Here is a 21,371-nt window from a genome sequence, read left to right as displayed (position 1 = left end):
CAAATTAAGTACAGGAATGTACACTACCCACGAGGAATGCACTGTAGAATATCCTGAGGTACCACACAATGCCTTCGACGATGCAACCACTTGTAACAGACAACAGTGAATGAGACCAAGATTGGAGGAGCGTATTTGCGTTATCAGTGAAAGCACACTGGAACCGACTGCTATGCAGGAGAGCTCGTCACACCTCGACCCGCGGTACTTTCCAATTGCCTTTGTTGAACCGTGCAATGGGAATAGCGTACGTGTAGTCAAATGGAACTGGACACACCGGCAATTGGCATACTTTGTAATTTGTAATCCTTTAAACTTTATTTTACATAGTTTGCATTTAGTTTGATCATCTTTTTGCTCATACTCACCAACTTCAACTCGCAAAGTAATGTATTTGTAATTTTCGCTTGTATCAGGGAGAATATGTATATCTTTTTCGTTTTTACATAGGTTTAATATCCACTCTATAAATATTTTACTATCATACTTAAGGTTATGTATAAATATAGGTATGAATTTAGGTAGTGTTAAGTGAAGATTACAACTGATATGTGCTGCACCCCTATATTTACCAGTAGTATGACAGTGATCATATACTTTACGGTCACCTTTTTTAAACTCAACCCCACATATGTGACAATGTGTTGCTTTTTCAATTTTTTTCATAGACTCTTCATTATATATAGCAGGTACGTTTTTATTTATAAAGTTTGTGTAATACTTTTTTGCTAAATTTACAGGATTTTCATTGATTTTTCATAAGCTGACTTTTATCATCACACCTTTTTAAGATGTTCTTCAAAAAGTTACACATAAATGAATAGCTGTTTGAGACATGTTCAGATATAATATCTCTGTTACTTATTTTTAATACTTCTGTTTTTTCCTGTGTTGTCTCCATATCATAAGTTAGAGTATATGGATAAAAGAGCTCAGCACCACATGTTTTATATTTCTTTATATTATTTTTATCTGTTGGCATAACTATCTCACCTCCACTATTGTCTATATTAGATTTACATTTTGAAATGTGATTGGTATAAGCTTTCTTTTTATCAAACCTTTTATGACATTATTTTGTCAAATCTATATTTTGTGTTTTTATAAGTTATTCTTCAAATTTTCTTATAATCTCATCTGTTGCTAATTCATATATAGTACATAATCTATTTACAGCTGACCTTTCAATATTGAGAGTATGACACCTTACATGCCAGTTATCTGTACCTACTACTTCTCCAGTAGCCGGGTTTAAGATACGATACTGAAAATGTGTAGTAAGGTAGATACGTAAGTTTGGGTGTTTCTTTAAACCATTGGTAATATACTTAATAACTCTATCTCTTATTTAGTGAAATCACTAATCATTCCATTAAACGCTCTCCTGGGGTTAGCTAAGTATTCTCTTATAATTTGATTTCTTCTTTCTCTCTCTACCAACTCTTCGTCTTCAAAAAACTCTTCACTATTAGGGACATTGGTAAATGGTGGTTGATTTCTCTCTTGTCGTTGTAGAAATGTGTCATTACGAGGTTGTGGAAATGTATCATCATTATTGTCTATTCTGCTAAAAGGTGGATTAAAATGAGTTGTTTGAGAAATCGGTCTAAATATATCACTATTAGATACAAATGTAAAAGGTAGTATATTAAACCTTATATGTTCTCGTAAATCATTTATATGTTTATGTCTGGAATATCTTTGATGCCATGCTGTTTAGCAAAGTTTAAAAGATTACCTTTGGTTGTTATATTATCTAAATCCATTGTGCTACGTCTACTTCTATTTTCTTGGTCATATAATATTTTGTATCTCTATCTGGTTTTCGCTTTTGAGATCACTCACTTCTTTTTTCAAAGTGTTTACTTTATTCACCAATGTGTCATACGATGTTTTGAGTTCCAGAAATAGCTTCTTGATTTAACCAACAGGCTGGCTACAAACAAGCAGAAATGAAATTCCCTGACTTTTCCAGGTTTTCCAGGACAAAATTTACATTTTTCCCTGACAATTACAAACTAAACTAAATCGATGATTTTTCAAATACAAATAATAAACTCATACAGATCCACTTATGGTTTTGTTAAGTACCAATATTATCTTCTATGAAATTGACTTAATTTCTCTATTCTCTATGATTTGAATTCAAACTGCAAAATAGTGAATTTGGAAAATTATTACAATTCACAAGCTAGGGAAGGATTACGGAATTTTGTCATACGCAGTAAGTTTAAAATAAAATACTTGATTATTTTTGAAGTTACGACTAAATGAGATAAGAGTTAAGGAGTGATTGATTAAGAAATACAATATGTAATTTATCAGTCTCCTTATACATTCTCGGTATTATATGTTGATATTTCCACTGAGGTTTCAAACCCTCTGCTTGTGCAAGAACCATGAGTGCGGACTCATTTTTCAATGCATAAAGCTACTTCTCTCTTCTCTGTAAAGCAAACAACTTAACTCTTGCATATAAGTGAAACAATTTAATCGAACAAAATAAAATATCATATTTCCTTACATTATCAATGGGATTTCTGCTTCAGTACAATATATCCAAGTGAAGTACTGTGAAACTGACAACATGCAGTTATACCATTAATGCTGATGAACAGGGTATGTAGGTATTAGAAATTTAACGCAAGGAATTTATAGAATTGCATTGTATAGGTACCTGATTTAGCTAACCACACATTAAAACAGGAACACTCTAATAATGAAAGCTTCTGAAAGTTCATATACGAGGGGCATCCTGAAAAAAGCTTCAATGGTGCCTATACACTGCACTAGTGGTCGGAGAGCGACACACACACATGCAGGCAGAAAGAAGTGGCATGTAGCTGTAATGTGGTACAGTTGCAACGCAGCCGTTTTAGGACAGTTCTAGGTTAAACATTGCAGCTCTCATACAGTCTCCCACCGATAGCGATGTAGCCTACATTGCACGCTCAGAATTTGACACAGAGCCACCAGCAATCGTGTGAGATGTGCAGACCGGACGTCGTGAGTGATAGTATGGTCAGAGGATGGTGCAGACAATTCACGGAAGGCCAATCGAATGTGCACAACTCTTATCCCCAAAGGGCATGGGCCCTTTGCATCACTTCAGGTGAGAGATCTTGGACCACTCCCTGTACAGGCATGGCCTTGAATGTACACACTTTCATCTCTTTGTTTAACTGAAGAGGTTTCTGGCAGGGCAAGGATTTGACAGCTACACTGCGGTAGAGATAGTTCCAGTCTTTGCTGTCAGACACATATACCATGGGCATACAATATTTAGTGCCATGCTACGACAAATGTCAGGACAACGGTGGTGATTATGCCGAAAATTACTAATGCAATAAATTATAACTGATATTCATGTTTTATTTATACCTAATCGGTAGGGACCTTGATATTTTGTTATTTTTTTCAAATTGGTGTATTTTCTTATTTTTTTATGTTTTACTATACGAGGTTATTTTTCCCAAAATTCACATTTTCATTTTAGCGCATTTTCTGGCAAATATCTGAAATTATACCTTCATGGTATTTTTAAACTACTGTTTCAAATTGTAAGTCACATGGCTTATGCCTCTTCGTGAGAGTTTGATATCTTGAAAGATATTTTGGGAAAGTTATTTTCCATACCCCTTTTTTAATTTTAAGGTAAGGATTTTAGATAATGGAATTTTCCCCGTATAAACTGAAGGGTGCATAATGACCATAAGTGGCGACGCACCCAAAAAATTAAAATCAATCAATCTCACGTAACAGATACCGATATATTATGGCACCAAACATTGGCATTATCTTTTTCTGACTTGTTAGTGTTACGTTTCCCAAAATTCGCGTTTCTGTTTTAGAACATTTATCTGCCAAATATACCGAAACTTAATACTCCATTGTGCTTTTAAACTATTATTTTAAATTGTAGGTCATATGGTCTACGTATTTTCGTGACAGTTTGGTATGTTGGATTTTTGAGGAAGTAAAAGTAAAGTGCTCCCCTGCACTTTGCCATGAAGGTGTACAGGGGTGTGGAGTTAAGGCCCCACACTTTCTTGATCACGGCTGAAGGTGGGGATGATGTGATCAGCACCACGCTCCTGGCTACCTTTATCCCTCAAAGTTTCCTCAAAGTACCAGCTTCATATGATGCTGGGTGGGTGCCGGAGCAGTTTGAATAGGTGGAAAACATCCTGGTTCTCCCCTGCAGGGGATCGACCCCGAGTCTCTCGCATAGTAGTCAGACGCCTTAACGACTGAGCTCCATTATTACTCGCTCGACAAATGCCGATGGTGCGCGCTTAGCTTGGTAATTCAAAACATATCTCGTGCGACAAATTCGAAGATGTGGATCCCGTGTGACGGTAGATACGCACTCTATCTCCTGTTAGAACCCTGCCACTTTGCTCTGTGATGCAAATGTTTTTTGATAAAGTTGAAAAAATCGTGGGCTGTCGGAATTATTCCATGTACGTATAACTCTATAGTTTTGCATGTTCTGTGTACACAAACATGGCCTAGAAAAGACAAGAATTTTGGATTTCATGGAATTTTTCGTTGTTTTAGGACATTTCTTTTTAAAAAAATCGCTAAAAACGCCAACAATTCGCATTTTATGCCAAATTCGCATTATTTCGATATTTTGAACGGGCGAGAAATGTATCAAGACATCACTGCACATTCCTAAACATAACTAATCGGAAATTACTTTCTGGCCACCCCTCGTATAAATCAGTAGATGGAAAGTGAAAATTTAGCAGGGCTGGCAGAGAAAAGTTCATTCTTGAAGAAAGTGATTTGCTTTTATGATTGAATGATTCGAGTAAATATGATAGTAAAATATCTACGTATTTATTTTTAGTATTTTATTTCATAATATTGGACATTAACCTTACTTTTTCGTGATAGTATTCAATAAATATCCCGTTTGGTTGGATTCTTCTTGATATCTAAGAATAGAGCAATGTCATTGTAAACGTATATTAACTCGTGCGAAACCAGTAATACATCAGGATGATGAAAGAAAACCTTCGCAAGCACTGCTACATTAAATAAGGTGAAGTGAGCCAGAAGAGTAATGAAATTCCAGCAGCATATTTGCAACGTCTAAAACTCTTCTTGTTTATGCATACGATTTTTGTTGGATGTTGCAGTCCATGCAATTTCTGTCGCATGTTGTAGTGAGTTACTTTGTCAGGTGGCGATATTCGACAAAAATCGTATGTATCAATAGAAGCTTTTTTTTTTTTTTTTTTTTTCATGTTCCTTCAGTTTGCCCAACAAAATGCCTTACTACGACGTCCGACAAGTATCGGACGGCGCCACCCGCTCTTATCCCCTCCTTCTGTTGACAAGTCCCCTTACTACTGCCATACGGACAAGAAAAAATAATAATTCAATGCATTTTCCACGTAATATTTAGAGGCTTAACCTTTACTCCCCCGATGATACCATATGGTATGCTGATTACGAAATGAAAGTGCTTTTTGGACTTTCATACTCTTATGTTTGGGTGGAAACTCTGACACAGGTCTGGAGCAAGCCTGGGAAATTCATATTGATGACCAACCCCCCCCCCCCCCCCTTCTCTCCGCAACATATCCATACCACCTTTCCGAACAGAGTTTCACATTTTGGCTCATTATTCAACTTGTATGGCACCCAGGAACATGAAACATGTTTCAATCTCTTTGGAGAGAATACAAAGGTTTGTGCCTTCTCCCCAAAATAGCGGGTGAAGAGGGGGCAAACTCGAGATTTTTATGTTTTCTTTTCATTGAAATTCGGTGGTCACGCCCCCACAACCCCTTCCTCGGTTCGGAGTTCTGAATTGTACACGGTTGCAGGCTATGATGTTTTAGCTGAAAAACAAAACTTATCCGAAGTAGATTCCTCCCATAGTGCCAGAGTTATAACAATTTTTCTTCAAAAAAAGCAAATTACCTATTTTTCATAAAAAAAAATAATCACATTTTGACTTATTATTCAACTTGTATGGCACCCAAGAACATGAAACATGTTTTATTCTCTTGAGATATGTCCATTCTTTGAAAATAATACTAAAGTTCGCGCCCTCTCCCCAAAATAGCGGGGGGAAAAAGGGGCAAACTACAGATTTTTACGTTTTTTCCATTGAAAATTCAGGGGTTATGCCCCCAAGCCCCCCTTCCTCGGTCCGGCGTTCTGAATTGTACACGGTTTCATGCTCTGATGTGTTAGCTGCAAAACAAAACTTATGTGAAGTAGAATGCTCCCATAGTGCCGGAGTTATAACAATTTTCCTCCAAAAATGCAAATTACCTATTTTTCGCAAAAAAAAAATAATCACATTTTGGCTTATTATTCAACTTGCATGGCACCCAAGAACATGAAACATGTTTCATTCTCTTGATAAATGTTCATTCTTTGAAATTAATACTAAAGTTTTCACCCTCTCCCCAAAATAGCGGGATAAGAGGGGGCAAACACCTGATTTTTATGTTTTTCGCATTGAAATTCGGGGGACTTCCCCCCCAAGCCCCCTTCCTCGGACCGGTGTTCTGAATTGTACACGGTTGCATGCGCTGATGTTTTAGCTGCAAAACAAAAGTTATCCGAAGTAGATTGCTCCCATAGTGCCCGAGTTATAACAATTTTCCTCCAAAGAGTGTTCGAATTTAAAATTCCCGCCGAGAAGCCCAAGCGAGAGAAATTTCTCTCTCTCTCTCTCTCTCTCCTCCTGCCATCACTGGTTTCTGGCGCCGTGGTTGTGTTGCGCATACAAGGGGCCTAAAATTTGAGGCCGAAACTTACGAACGAGATTTCCTGTTTCCGTGCAGAGTTCCATAACGATATCTTTAAATAAATAAATTTAATAAAAAAATCGATGAAGACGAAATTCCCTGACATTTCCCTGACTTTTTTTGACACCTCAAATTCCCTGACTTTTCCCGGTTTTCCAGGTCTGTCGCCACCCTGACCAATATCATTGGTTTGTATATTATCTACGTTTTGATTATTCATTGTGTAATTTAAAAGTAAATTATTTGAAAGCATTGTACAATTATTTCGTACCTCCATTTATTACGAAAAAAAATTAGCAATGCATTTTTAACATACCGTAACTTCACATGTAGTTTTTGCTTCTTGTTTATATAATTGTACTAATAATTCATGCAATCTAGACTTTTGGTGTCTCTTAAAATGAAGGTTTGATATATATTTGTCACATGTATTACAATATACTTTTTCAAGGATTTTGCTATTATGCAATTTTTGTCAAATATGACATGTATATTTAACACCATGTTTCATACCCCTATTTTTAACAAACTCATTAAGAGTCTTAACAGTCTTACAAACAGAGCACCTTCTTGTGAGCTCCATTAGCAGGGTAAAATTTTATTTGTGTTAATACTCTACCCTAAATTTAGTGCGTTAGTAATTTTTGGTTTTATATATTTTTTCAAACATAAAAAAAGATGTCAAATGGTCAAACAATTATTGCACAGTACTACACCGATAAACCAATCAAACTCGCGAAAACCATTAACTGAATTTCAAAAGACAAAAAATCGTTACAAGTCTCTTATTGAAAGTAAAAATAAATATGTTCCAAAAAACAGTAAAGAAATAAATCTATTAAGATATTCCAATCTTGCACAGGAATATATCAAATAAGGTTAAAAAGTAACCAAAGATTCATTTTGTAAAAATAATAAAATTAGCAGAGATTCATTAAATATAGGGTTAAAATCAATAGGTGTCCAAATTACACAAAAAAAATTGACAAATAAAGTCAATCAAAGTCAAATGAAGACAACTCAAGTCACTAATGCCTGTGATGAAGTACATTTATCTGCAACTGTTAAAACATATAAAAGCAAATCAAATCGTGGTAAGTCTAAACAAACAGCTGGAATGGACATTTCCACTATGACATGAAAAACGTTTTACATATATTCATGTAATACAAACCTGAAGTATGAAGAAATTGCAGAATAGCAATTTTTTGGCACGATTAAGCAAAGTAGGTACTAACCCTCGAAAGGCACTATAAAATGCGTTTTTGGACTAGAAACACCATGATATGAACTTTAAACATTAAAGCCTGTGTTTTACTACAAATAAATAAAATAGGCAAAATTCCACACAATAGTCATTAGTATTATTCTAACTCGTTGCTTCGCCCTTTGAGACTGCAGGAATGCACGTAATCTGTAAAAGTAAAGTGCTCCCCTGTGTTAGGGTCCCACACTTCCTTTATCACGGCTGAAGGTGGGGGTGATGTGATCAGCCCCAGAGTTTCCTCCAGGTATCCACTCAATACGATGCAGGGTGAGCATCGGAGAGGTTTGAACAGGCAGAAAAAATTCCGGATCTCTCCCACCGGGGATCAAACCTCTCTCTCTCGCATGGTAGTCAGATGCCCTAATGACTGAGTCTGTGCAGTTCCTTTTCGATTGATTCATTTGATTTATTTTATTTCGCTTTTCTGCCACTTTTGGCTAATCGCAAAGATTGGTAGGAGCGATGATATGATGATTTTGATGAAGGGACACTCACAAAGAACGCCCAGGCCGGGATTCGAATCCGGGACCGCTGGCGTTGTGGCGCGGTGTGCTAACCACTCCGCCATGGAGATCGACCTTTTTGAGTTATACATATTCGATACAGAAACGCGTAGTGAGAATTTTGATTGTTAATTAATATTTACTTTCATGAAATAACGAAGCGAAAGTGTAAATTCAACAATGATCTTGCAAGAAAATATCCGGCTTTTAAAAGGATGGAAGAAACGAATATGAGTTAAGTGTAAGGTGGCTGTCATTTTCCCTGCTGTTGAAGGAGTGCTAGAAATGTTCCTGGCATTAAAATCATATTTCTTGAAACAATGTAAACTACCTAAAATTTTAATTCGGTTTTTGGAAATAAGTTAAAATAAATCTTACTTGTTACATTTGCATTCACTTGTGGGGATATTTCATTCTAATATCCAAGAATTAGAAAAGGAGTAAAATTATGTGCTTCAAATTGTAGATATTCTTTGTCAATTGTTAAATAACAGATTAGGAGATTCCTTTCTTTGCTTAAAGGACATCACTTGAAAAGTATCTGTGAGCAAGGTGTTGGTAAGATTTGTTTAATATTGATTAAATTGTGAGTAATGGCAAATGTGGTGCAATTTTTTGCAGTGTCCTCTTTTTTATGAGTTTGTCCTCGTTTTTCGCCATGCTCTGTCCTCTTTTTTGAATGTATGTGTCTGGTCACCCTAGGTAAGATGTCATCCATTTAGATTAGATTAGGTCGTAATAGATTGATTGATTGATTGAATTGATGTTTTAAGTTCACTTTATGCATAGTAAGGCTAATCGGGACTGGACCTACAGTTTAAAGTGGGATCCGAACCACTATGTGCCTCCGCCGGGAATCGAACCCGGGACCCCTTGATTAAAAGGCGACAACGCTACCAAGGTCGTAATAGAGTACGATGTTAGATTAGATTAGGGTGTGAAAGAGTAACATGAGTCAGTAACACTGCGAGCCTCACCGAGCCCCATTTTCGAAACAGCGTAAAAGTCTACAATAAGTTGGCTATACTGTAAAATATACATCGTAAAAAGCTACAAGTTAGCAACACTGCGAGCCCCACTGAGCCCCATTTTCGGTTGGTGAATCGGTGCACCTGCACTACTGTACCAGTAAATGTTTTTCTTTTGTGGGTGTATAATTTATCTTTGGTTCCAAATGAACGTAGTTTCTGCCGGGCGACAGATAATGCAGAGCAAGCTGAATCTTGCTTTTTCTTTCATCCCAACAATGCATCTGTTACAGTCGGCGCTGCACTTTGATATAGGCAGTAAACTTTAGTTCCATTGTGTTTCTCAATGTGTCTTTTGGAAGGGGTAATTGTTGTTAGCTAAAATAACTTTCCATTTGGCATATTTTTTGTTCTGGGGAGAAAATGATGCAATACAGCAGGCATGAAAACTGGGCAATTCATCGGCAAAATTCATTCTGTTCTTGGGTTTTGAGGTAATCACTTCACACATCGGGGTCCAGGCTTTGAGAATGTGAGCATTGTGTGGGAAGTGACTGGTCAGCCCATCCTTCCACAATGTCCAGCATTATTAGGAAGCCAACCCTTAAGGCTAATGCTGGTCAGTGCAGTCATTAAGGGTGGACAATGCGTGCTTGTAAATATTTAAACCATACATAATTATTTATCTAAAATTCATCAATCATTTATAAATTTTGTTGGAGTTAGTGCTGGTCAGCGTGACTCCATTTAAATCATGAAAATTTAAACTGGAGTTTCAAAGATCTACAAGCTGCTTGTCATGTTTGAAATTCTTTTATATTTTTAAATCTTCCGGAGCTCTCCTGGTCAGGAAGTTCTGTAAATAACACTTGTTTTTTGTTTACTTAAAGCTAAGAACACTCTTCTGGTCAGAAAGTGCCTGTTAAAAGAACACTGCGAGTCTGGGTTTTTAGCAAGAATACTATTGCCATCTATAATTAAAAATAAATTGTTTTTATGATTGGGAAAAGAGAGATGCGGTAGTATATAAATACGGCGAAACTAGTACTCACTTTTATCCGCGAAGCTGTTTTTTCTTCTTTTTCGATTAATTTCAGTGGCCACTGCCACCATCCTCGTTGGAACTTGCTGCGTTGTTGCTTGGCGTGCGTCTTTTGTTCGTAGTTCTCTGGCTGCCATTAGGTGCGCTGTGCATCTTGGTGTGTCGTCTGCTATTTCCGGGCGATAACTGCTGCAGTAGTGGAATCCAAGTGTGGTGCGCTTGCCCGCTATCGATGTTTAGTTCGTGCGGGAAGTGCATTATGGTGTGCGTTTCCTTGATTTTGGTGTCTATGAGCATGTGGGCAGTGTGTTTGACTCGAACCTTTTGAATTTTATGGCTATTGTATTTGATATGTCTAGCAAGACCAGTAGTGGGTTGGGCTTTTTTCGCATCTGCTAGGTGCTGTTGGATTCTTTCATTGACAGATCTGATGGACCTGCCGATGTAATGAGCCTTGCATTCACACTCTGCATCATATACACCTGGGTTGTCAAGGGGGGAGAGGAAGTACCGTTTGTGCTTGTTCAGTTTATTAGTTATTTTGGAGTTGGGTTTGTGCGCTACTTTGATGCCAAACGGGAGAAGGGCTTTGCACCTGGCTGAAAAAGAGATACTCCACACTCCCGAACTACAACACATCCGATATGGAAGGTACGCGGACGACACAATAGTTGTATACAAAAAGGCAGAAGAACTCAACCTCCTAGTGAACAAACTAAATAGCATCCACCCCAGGCTCAACTTCACCGTAGAGCATGAAAAACTTGGTAAAATCAACTTCCTGGACATCACCATCAGCCGTGCACTTAACAAATTCACAACCACCGTCTACAGAAAACCGGATGCAGGCAACCAGTACATACATGCTCTCTCTAGCCATCCCCCTAAGCAAAAAGCCAATGTGTGGCTAAACTTTTATCGAAGAGCCTTCTCCTACTGTGGCAAAGAAGAGGATCTACGAGAGGAGATAGCCACTATCACAGAAATAGCCCTGAAACATGGCTACACTGAATCACAACTTTCCACTTGGTGCAGTAAGGCGGAAATACAGGTCAGACACCCTAACCTACCACAATCAACCCATCCACAAGCAACCCAGCCACAACCAACCCTCAGCGACCAATATAAATGGTTTGCCTTCCCCTACCATCCCACCACTTCCAACCGCATAGCCAAAGCCCTTCTCCCATTTGGCATCAAAGTAGCGCACAAACCCAACTCCAAAATAACTGATAAACTGAACAAGCACAAACGGTACTTCCTCTCCCCCCTTGACAACCCAGGTGTATATGATGCAGAGTGTGAATGCAAGGCTCATTACATCGGCAGGTCCATCAGATCTGTCAATGAAAGACTCCAACAGCACCTAGCAGATGCGAAAAAAGCCCAACCCACTACTGGTCTTGCTAGACATATCAAATACAATAGCCATAAAATTCAAAAGGTTCGAGTCAAACACACTGCCCACATGCTCATAGACACCAAAATCAAGGAAACGCACGCCATAATGCACTTCCCGCACGAACTAAACATCGATAGCGGGCAAGCGCACCACACTTGGATTCCACTACTGCAGCAGTTATCGCCCGGAAATAGCAGACGACGCACCAAGATGCACAGCGCACCTAACGGCAGCCAGAGAACTACGAACAAAAGATGCACGCCAAGCAACAACGCAGCAAGTTCCAACGAGGATGGTGGCAGTGGCCACTGAAATTAATCGAAAAGGAAGAAAAAACAGGTTCGCGGATAAAAGTGAGCACTAGTTTCGCCGTATTTATAAATTGTTTCATTTATTGGGTTGTGAAAGTACGGATTATTGGGTCAGCATATAATAAGTTATTGGTTGTACATTTTTTCTATGAAGCGAATTATATAAGTGAATTCTGTAAAGGTGCATTTGTAATATAAGTAGCCGAAGATGGCTTGTAAAGCGTTGAGATTGGTTCTCCTGTTATTTGTTATGGATGCTCGAGAGAATTCTGTAAAGCTGCATTTGTAATATAAGTAGTTGATGATGGCTTGTAAAGGGTTGAGATTGGTTCCTGTGTTATTAGATATGAATGCTTGATTGAATTCTGTAGTAGCATATGTAATATAAGTAGCTGATAATAGTTATGAATGCACATAAATGAAATTTTACGAAGAACATAGTTCGGCCTTTTATAAAGTTATTGAATTCAAAATGAGATCTTCGACCTTTTGTAAAGTTGCTGTACTCGCAGAATGGTCAGTTGTTGTAACTCAGTAACTGTAATACAGACTTTGATCCTTTAGGGACTCAGGCATGTAGCTGAAAATGTGCTCATAGGATTTACAGTAATTTTTTGAAGTTAAGTTATTTTGAGCCTTCAGCTGTAATCAGTATATTTTTAAGCTGTCATGATCAGAGGTTTTTACATTTTAGGATATCCGACCATGATTCAAAAATAGTAATAAATTAATAAAAATTCAGGAGTATATTTTGAATTATATTTAGGAGTTGAAAAATTTGGAGTTGAGTTGTAAATAAATTTAATAATTGGAATAGTTTTAGATTCTTTGAAAGTAATAAGGAAAAACATAACTAATGATTATGGTATATAGTAAATATTTTGTTTATTGATGGACTTCCGGCATGATAGGGTGTTTCACCACCACTGGTCAGTGGGGTGGAGATACTGTCGGATTGTAAGTCAATCAGTTAATTCGGCACTCATTCTGTTGTGACCCACATGCACATTTACACTGGTCAGTGGAGGGTTGGTGCGATCACAATAGTTAAGCAAAGTACCGAAGTGAGGGTAATTTATGCATGAATATAGATTAAAGTGAATTAACCCAGTAGATATATAAGCTAAGTTGAGATGTAGACCCATACCCAAACTCTGAGATGCGATTTCTCATATCCCAAAGGTTCTGAGTATATAGTCGAGGCAAATATGTAACAAAAATTTATGGTTGTTCTTGGTCGTTCAAAGGGACCGAGCTGGCGCAATTTCATCCTGACTATGGGACTAACTGCCTAATCTTAACACCGTGACTTGCCAAAGAATTAACAAACTTGGAATGAAAGCGAGGCACTGTGACTGCTGCAGTACATAAACTTCTTTCGTGGATATATTTTGTATTAACGAAAGTGATATAGACAAACGTGTATAAAGGTATTAACATGTGTGATATAAACCAGTCATTTTAAGTGGCTCTAATAGTTTACTTCAAATTCACTAACGTTTGTATCACCACATGAAACTGGGTTTTAAAGAGAAGTACCAGACCTTCTCCAACCCTCCTCCTCCCCCAAAACATTGTTGTGATTAATTTTGTAACTCCAGGCTCTATTTCTATTGTATTAGAATGTGAGACCCAGCTGAAACTCACAAAACCCAAACATGAATAATTTAAAAATAAAAGTAACTCACCTTTCTTGCTTTGGTTACCCAACAAAGCATCCGAGTTGGAGCTGCTTTTGAAAGACAAAAAAGTTCTGCATTAACGAACAAATTTTGTGAAAGTGGAAACCATTAAAGTATTCAAAATATTTAATTTAAACATATTTACATATCTTGCAATGAAACACACTGAGCTAGCAATGACTTTATCTTGGTGCAGCCTATTGCACACTAGGCAAAAAGGCCAAGAGAAAACATATTTTTTTTATTTTAATGTATGTTATTTATATGTCTGAGAACAGTTAAATAATAGATTTTCATTTGAAATTCACTAGTAAAATAATTTGCTTTGAAAATAAGGGTAACATGTGCCCCTGTCACATAATTGTCAAGGTTGTTCTTTATTGCACTTTTATGTGGTGCAATAATTTCCTTCAATGTGCAAATACTGATCCAGCATACATGTGGTTGTATTTTATACTAATTGAAATATTACATGTATGTCATAGATATAAAATATGTAGAGCTAAGCCGATAGCACTTTGAACAGGTAAAGACACCAATATCTTCCCAATTCTCACCAATACCAATCATTGAAAATTGTGAAAACTAAAAGTTGGTGAAGATATTGAGTAGTGCATGTCTCCACTGCAATTATATGAACCAATTTGCAAGAGTTTTACTTAAAAAATACTCAAGAATTACATCACACTATCAAAATTGCTATACGTTAATCACAAAATCATTATCATTTCACATAATACTGGTGGAAAATAAATAAGTAAACATTTTGCATAATTTTCAGAATAATTGGACCCCACACAAGTGTCATGTTGCATTTTTGCAGACCCTAGTTACAATAAAATCTACATGAGGTTCTAGCATGAAACCTTTATTAACCCACCATCATCCGCATCCTCATTTTAGCACAAATGTCCTGCACATGGCTCTCAGTTCCACCTCATCAAAACCAACGTTATTTACATGAATTATTCATGCAAATCGAGGTTGAATTACACTAGCACTTACTGGATATCAGGCGAAATATACATGAATGCAAATATGTTCATTTCGGATATATCTATCAGCTATTAAAAGAAAAGTAAAAAAATAAAAAATGAGAGAGTCTCATAGAATTACAAGTTTAGACTCTTGAAGCAAATGCACCAAAATATTATTCTAAATGTAATTAAAACTTTGCCATATAATGAAGGCACTAAAAAATTAACTCACCATTCACAAAATTATCAAAGTATTTTCCAAAAATGTTCAACATATTTTTCAAAACATTTCAACGTATATTTTCATAAATTTTCAATGTATTTTTCAAATTGATTTGAAATCGTACAACTTATATGGGCATAGAAACAAACTATGTGTTAAACTCTGTGTCAAAATCTTACTGACTCGCAGAAAAAGCAATCAAATGTAGAAAACACACCTCGAAGAAACTTACATAATATTTTAAAAATGTTCAAATCTCAATTTGTTTCTCGTATTCTTACAAAGTATACATAAGAAAAGAACCAAATATAAGGAACCGAATATTGTCGCTTTTCAATATTGTTATTTTGACAACTCCGACATTTTGTATGGGTACTGCAATGGTTTCTGCATACAAATAATTTGCATTCCAATCAATGTACAGTGGTTTTAGTCTTCTTATTTGCCCAAATTCATGGCTTTAACCACTTGCCTTATGACTTTTTTTCCAAATTGATGTCAAAATTTTACACTTTTTTTAATTTTATATTTTACTACTACTTTACATGCAAAATTACATTAACAATGATTTTTGGTACAACAATCAAAAATAATCAAAATATTCTATTCCAAATAGGCATTCCTTTATTAACCCGAGTATACTCGGAGCTGTTAAATGTGATATAAATTGTGATATTTACTAACAATAATGCAACGAACAAAATGGTATGTTGTTTATGTTATAAATGATATAATATTGATTTCAAAAGACAAAAGAAGTAATTATTATTTTCACAAACGACTCACATAATTACTAGCCCGAGTAAACTCGGAGCAACAATTTTCTTTTTCATTTGAAAATGTTCGTTTTACCAACGTTTAGGTGTTCTGCTACCTGTAGCATTTCACTTCCGACACCAGGTGCTGTGTGGTATACACGGAAACAGGGCACTACACACAAAGCCACATTACAGTCAGGACAGTAGAAGCGGGATTCCCTTCTGATTTTTTTGCCCCGGGCATAACGTACTCTTGAACACATATAACACTGCTTCGTAGGATTTGATTTCTTCGGAGTGGGTGGCAAATACTCGAAGAAATGACGACCTGAAAGTCGTAGTGGACTTGGATGTATGCTTGGTCGTCCAAATCTTGGTGACAGTGATGGTGTGTGGTTCTGCTTGATCAGGTCATTCACAAGTTCCAGACGGAATTCCAGGTGTGTTTTTGTTCCACCACATTTTGTGTACAAAACAAACGAGTTCCATATGGCCAGATCAAGAAGGTGTAGGAAAATCTTCTTATAGTATTTTTTGCCACGCTTTCTGGGTGTTGCATAATCAGCAAGATGCTGATCTACCCTATCCACCCCACCCATAGTGTCATTATAGTCAATAACAACCCGAGGTCTATATTTTGCTTCTCCCCGCCTCTCTACTTTCACCATATCAACTGTGTGTACACTCGACAATAGACCAACATATTTTTTGTCGTTCCACTTCATAACTGTTACTTTACCCTTCCTGAAACCTATGATTCCTCCCTTTTCAACTCGTGTATCTTTCAGTTCCTTTGGTAAGTCTTTTCTGTTTGTATTTAGTGTACCATAAACGTCTGTCTTGTTTGATATAACAATATCTGCCAGCTGGGGTGAATTGTAATAATTGTCCATTGTTACGCTGAATCCCTGGTTTAGAAGAGGATGTAAGAGAGACATAACAACACGGGAAGACACCGGTAAATCTTTGTATTCTTCCATGAAGTGTGTATCTTTCCGAGTGTAAACAATTATATCCAAAACATAGCCACTTTTTGATTCACAAAGCATATACGACTTTATCCCAAACCTCGCTCTTTTTAGTGGTATGTACTGAATCCAACCCAACCTTCCCTTGAACATAAGAAGACTTTCGTCAATAGATAGTTCTCTTTCTGGTGTAACAAGTGTTTGAAATTTCTGCCGCAGATGTTCAATAACGGGCCATATTTTATTTAGATTTGGATTTGGATGGGTTGCTGCATCATAGGTTTGATTGTTTGAAAAATGAAGGTACCTTTTGATCTCAAGGAAACGACGGTAGCTCATTGTTTGTGAAAAAAAATGGAGTTAGCAACAATGGATTTTTTGTCCAATAAAACTGTAGGTCGGGTTTCTTTACAATGCTTTGTAGTATTGTAAGAGCAAGGAAAATTTGCATTTCGTTCACACTTACTTGATTCCAAGTTGCATTCCCTTCTTGCACTGCAAATATGTTCGTTTCATTCACTATTAGAGTCACAATATCATTATCAATGTACTGTTCGAAAAATTGTATCAAGCCCTTACTTTCGTCTACATCATACTTGGCACGTGGTTGAGCAGAAAACGGAAAGCGTGGTGGAGCTGTGCTGGAGATTCAGGATCAAGTTCTTGCCACACTCGTACAGACGTCAAACTAACATCAGAATGCGAACTTTCGATTGAAATATCATCATAGTCAGTTAGCGTTGTTTCACTGCCACTAGCACTTACACTACACTCTGATGCACTTATGTCTGTGCTTATATTTTTGCTGCCAAAAGGACGAGAAAGTTCCAACCGAATCAACGCTTCCGAACAATGCGTTCTTGCAAGCAACCGAATGTCACGCAATGCAGAAAAGCTGTTGTCTTTCTTCACTTCTTGGCGCCTCAAGGCAGGCACAAAAATTAGTGCACGCTCGAGACATCTGTTGGCCGGACTTGCAACTAACTCCACCTACCCAATTCATCATGAAAGTTCCGCCCGACTTAGTACGGGCCGGTAAAAAAATTACATTCAAACTCCTCAGGTTTCCGAGATAACTCGGGATAATATTTTGCCAGAAGAGTACCACATCCGAGATAATTCGGGTTAGTAAGGCAAGTGGTTAAGGTATGAAACGTTCCCGCGTGCAGTACTGAGTGGCACCAAAAGGGGACCGGTCACTTCAGAGGCATGAAAGCAACTGAAAGAACGGCAGAAAAAAGGCACCAATGCCTCTATGTTTTCGGGGGAATAGTGAACATAAGTTACCTAGTGCTTTCCCGACCATTAATGCACTGGTAAGGAAAATAATTCAAATTTTTGAAAAAGGGGGTTACAGAGGGTTGAATGACTTGTACATTTCTTGTCTGTATTAGCTAACCCTAGGTGCACTTTCATGCCAGTTGGCAGTTAGAAACTCGACAAAGTTGGTGTGCCTGAAGTTATTTGGAGGAACTGTGTAATAAAAAACAACATGAATTATTACTCTCAGGAAATGTTGAGAGAAAAATAAAGAATGGATGAGGATTTCTATAGATTAGGATTTACAATGAAAAATATAACTTTATTAAGCCTTGTTTCCAGACTTAATAAAACACCTAAAATTTTGACCAAGCAGACTTTATTGTCAAATAAACACACTATAAACAACTTCAACTTCAAATCCAAATTTTTGAAGTTGGTTCAGAATCTGAAGAAGGCCTTGCTATAAGATTGAAATAGTCACGTTTATAGTGTGTTTATTTGACAATAAAGTCTGCCTTGGTCTTAATTTTAAGTGTTTTAAAAATATAGCTGTGTGAACATGTCTTGTTTTCATGTTGCTCAGTTTCTAATCATTTTGTATTACAAAAAACATGGGAAAATGTACATTTAATTGTCTTGTTTAATGTAATAAAATACCACAGATAAACAAATAATAATAACCAAGTATTCTTGAAGATAAAATACTTTTCTTTTCAGAGTAATAAGTTGGAAGATTACATGGTCACAGATGCAATACTTCTTGGATTGCATTTTTAAAATATCTTGTTTAGTTCAGGTTGAGCATGTGATCATTAGAAAAAATATATTTTGGATAGTACAGTTAGGATTATTGTTTATCTGTAAAATGGTTGATAATTTTACCCATCAGATAATTCTAGTGGAACCTCAATTTTTATGTTCTTCAGGAGACCAACGAGTAAAAATTTAAAATGCAAGAAAATGTAAATTTTATAACATTCTGTTCTATTGTGATCATGAAAAATGAATGTTTGATGCAGGAAAACATAAAACTGAGCTTAAACTGTATATATATAACCTGCATTTAAGTGTATTATGATGTTATTTTAATTGTTTTTATCCTAATAAAGGTACAATTGATGTATGTGTTTTTTGTAAAAGAAATTTCCATATATACAGTCAGCTACTTGCAGTCTTCAAGGCACAATATAATCAACACTTGAAATGCTTTGTGCAATGTAGTCATTGGAAAATTTATACACAATTAAAAACAATTTCAGGGCCTCTGCACTGACGTAGAGGTAATGTCATTGCCTTGTAATCAAGAGGCTCAGTACCCGGTGGAAGCACACAATGTTTAGGATCCCACTATAAACTGTAGGTCCAGTTCCGATTAGCCTTCTGAGTCATATGTTAAAACTCAAATCAAACTCAAAGTATTGTCACTTTTGACTAGAATATGCTGTATGTATGAGAAGATGAAGACATTCCAAAGAAAAACATATCAGAAACTCAAATAAAGTATAGTGTACTTTACAACTGAGACCCAAAGAGAAATTGTGGGGTCAAACTCTTTTTGCACCTTATACACGTTCTTGCTTCCAGAACTTTTCCTTTGTTGTTTTTTAATAGCTGTTAAATAAATAATGACAATGATGTTCCTCATGATTGATTGAATGATTTAGGTTATTTTACACTGTTTTTCTGCCAATTTTGGCTAACAACGATGAGGATGAGTGATGAAATTCATGAAGGGACACTCACAACGAACACCCATGCCCATGTTATTTAATTTTATTTTAAGGCAAGCAGTGACATTTTTGTCCAGTTGTACATTTATTTCAATATAGTCAGAATGGGAATTGCTACTAAAAGAAATCTCCGACAGAGTATGAATTTCTCCCCATGTTGCAAGTGGAAGGGATTTTTTAAGTTGATTATTAAGTGAGATACGATCTGTAAAAATATGAATGAGTGATTACAGAATCTCATGTAATGTACTTGTGGAGAATTACGTAACTTCAAGTTGCAGTTATTTGCTGCAAGTTTCAATTTTTCCTCTGACAACTGAAATCTTCAATGTGAGTTATTTCCCTTCATGTGTTATACTATGCCATCCAAAAGTTTAATATGCCCAAGAGAACAAACAAGATACAAGATTTTCCTAAAGTCCTTCCCACAAATTAAATTCACTATAACTTTGTAACGAATAGAGATTTCAGTGAAACAGAGTTTGTACTGCACAGCAGTCTTCAAGTTTTAACTGTCAAAAGTGCAAGTTGAAAGGATCACATGACTGCAAGCATTAAGTAATCTGTGCTGCACGTGAGTTTGACCCGGAAGTAACGTAGTTGAATGGGAGATGTAGCCAAGCGTGAGGGATATAGTCTGTGTCATCTTTCTGCATACCACATGGAAGCATCGACAGGGAGCTTAGATTTTATAATTTTAATCCATTTTAACCTGTTTTTGGGTATTTTTAGTGAAAATGACAAGTGATCAAATTCTCTTTCTCCTTTCATACCAGCGAAACCTTTTCCTTGTACAAAAAACTTGACACGGCATGGTAGCAAAACCAAAGAAGAAGACTCACAATTTTGTAAGTAAGTGACCTTTTATCTGATATTTTTATTGTGTTTTTATAATAGAAATACATCTTAATATTTGTGTAACAGTGAGTAATTCGCCCAAAACCTATTATGAGCTATCAGGTGATTCCAAGATGGAGTCGATTCAGGAGAAGTCAGTGCATTTTCAGGTATGAGGCACTGAAATTATGTGTTCTGGTGCACAAATTCTGAACCTACGAGAGGGATAGCCCAAAATTGACTCTGTGGTGTGTTGTGTCAACAGATCACCTAATTAGGCCTATCTTCTGAGAGGAAGTTATTGTGACGGGTGCTACCTACCTCAACATCCTGCAGACGTTCCTCCTACCCCAGCTGATTGAACTTGGTATCAAGGATGACTGACGTGCACAGGGTAGCTACGATTTTTTGATTAGGAAATTCCCTGACTTTTCCAGGTTTTCCAGACCAGAAATAAAATTTTTCCAGACATGTTTGTCGTCATGATTTTTGCTTTTGAACCTCACGTTTTTCAATTAAATATGCAGGCATGTTAATTATTATGAATATGAATATACACAGTTATTAGCTGAAAATTTACCAAGTGATTAATATAATGCCATTCAATGAAAAAATAAATAACCATTGTACATCCCAATTTTCACTAAGTCATTACAATTAAGGG

At 36.6% G+C, this 21,371-nt stretch overlaps 2 long non-coding RNA genes across 6 annotated transcripts in view; one reads left to right on the top strand and one right to left on the bottom strand.

Moving 5' to 3' along the window:
- LOC145992592 (uncharacterized) overlaps positions 1-21,371 on the bottom strand; it is a 106,325-nt gene that overhangs the window by 9,488 nt on the left and 75,466 nt on the right. Inside the window, exon 4 of the long non-coding RNA XR_014442173.1 lies at positions 13,958-13,998. This is a non-coding gene — a long non-coding RNA (uncharacterized LOC145992592). The remainder of the gene's footprint in view (positions 1-13,957; positions 13,999-21,371) is intronic.
- The window catches only part of LOC145992593 (uncharacterized), a 30,675-nt gene that overhangs the window by 5,928 nt on the left and 3,376 nt on the right, over positions 1-21,371 (top strand). The window contains exons 1-2 of one of the 5 annotated variants that reach the window (XR_014442178.1): positions 16,829-16,867; positions 20,647-20,722. The exons of 1 other annotated variant lie outside the window; for it this stretch is intronic. This is a non-coding gene — a long non-coding RNA (uncharacterized LOC145992593). Of the gene's footprint in view, positions 1-16,828; positions 16,868-20,646; positions 20,723-21,008; positions 21,102-21,371 lie in introns of those variants that run through there. 3 more of the 5 variants (XR_014442176.1, XR_014442175.1, XR_014442177.1) reach the window with 3 other exon arrangements.

Source organism: Lepisma saccharinum, chromosome 9, assembly GCF_977018435.1.
Source record: "Lepisma saccharinum chromosome 9, izLepSacc3.1, whole genome shotgun sequence".
NCBI classification, from domain to species: domain Eukaryota; kingdom Metazoa; phylum Arthropoda; class Insecta; order Zygentoma; family Lepismatidae; genus Lepisma; species Lepisma saccharinum.
The sequence above is the reverse complement of the archived record's forward strand: the minus strand, read 5'-3'. Positions and strand labels throughout refer to the sequence as shown.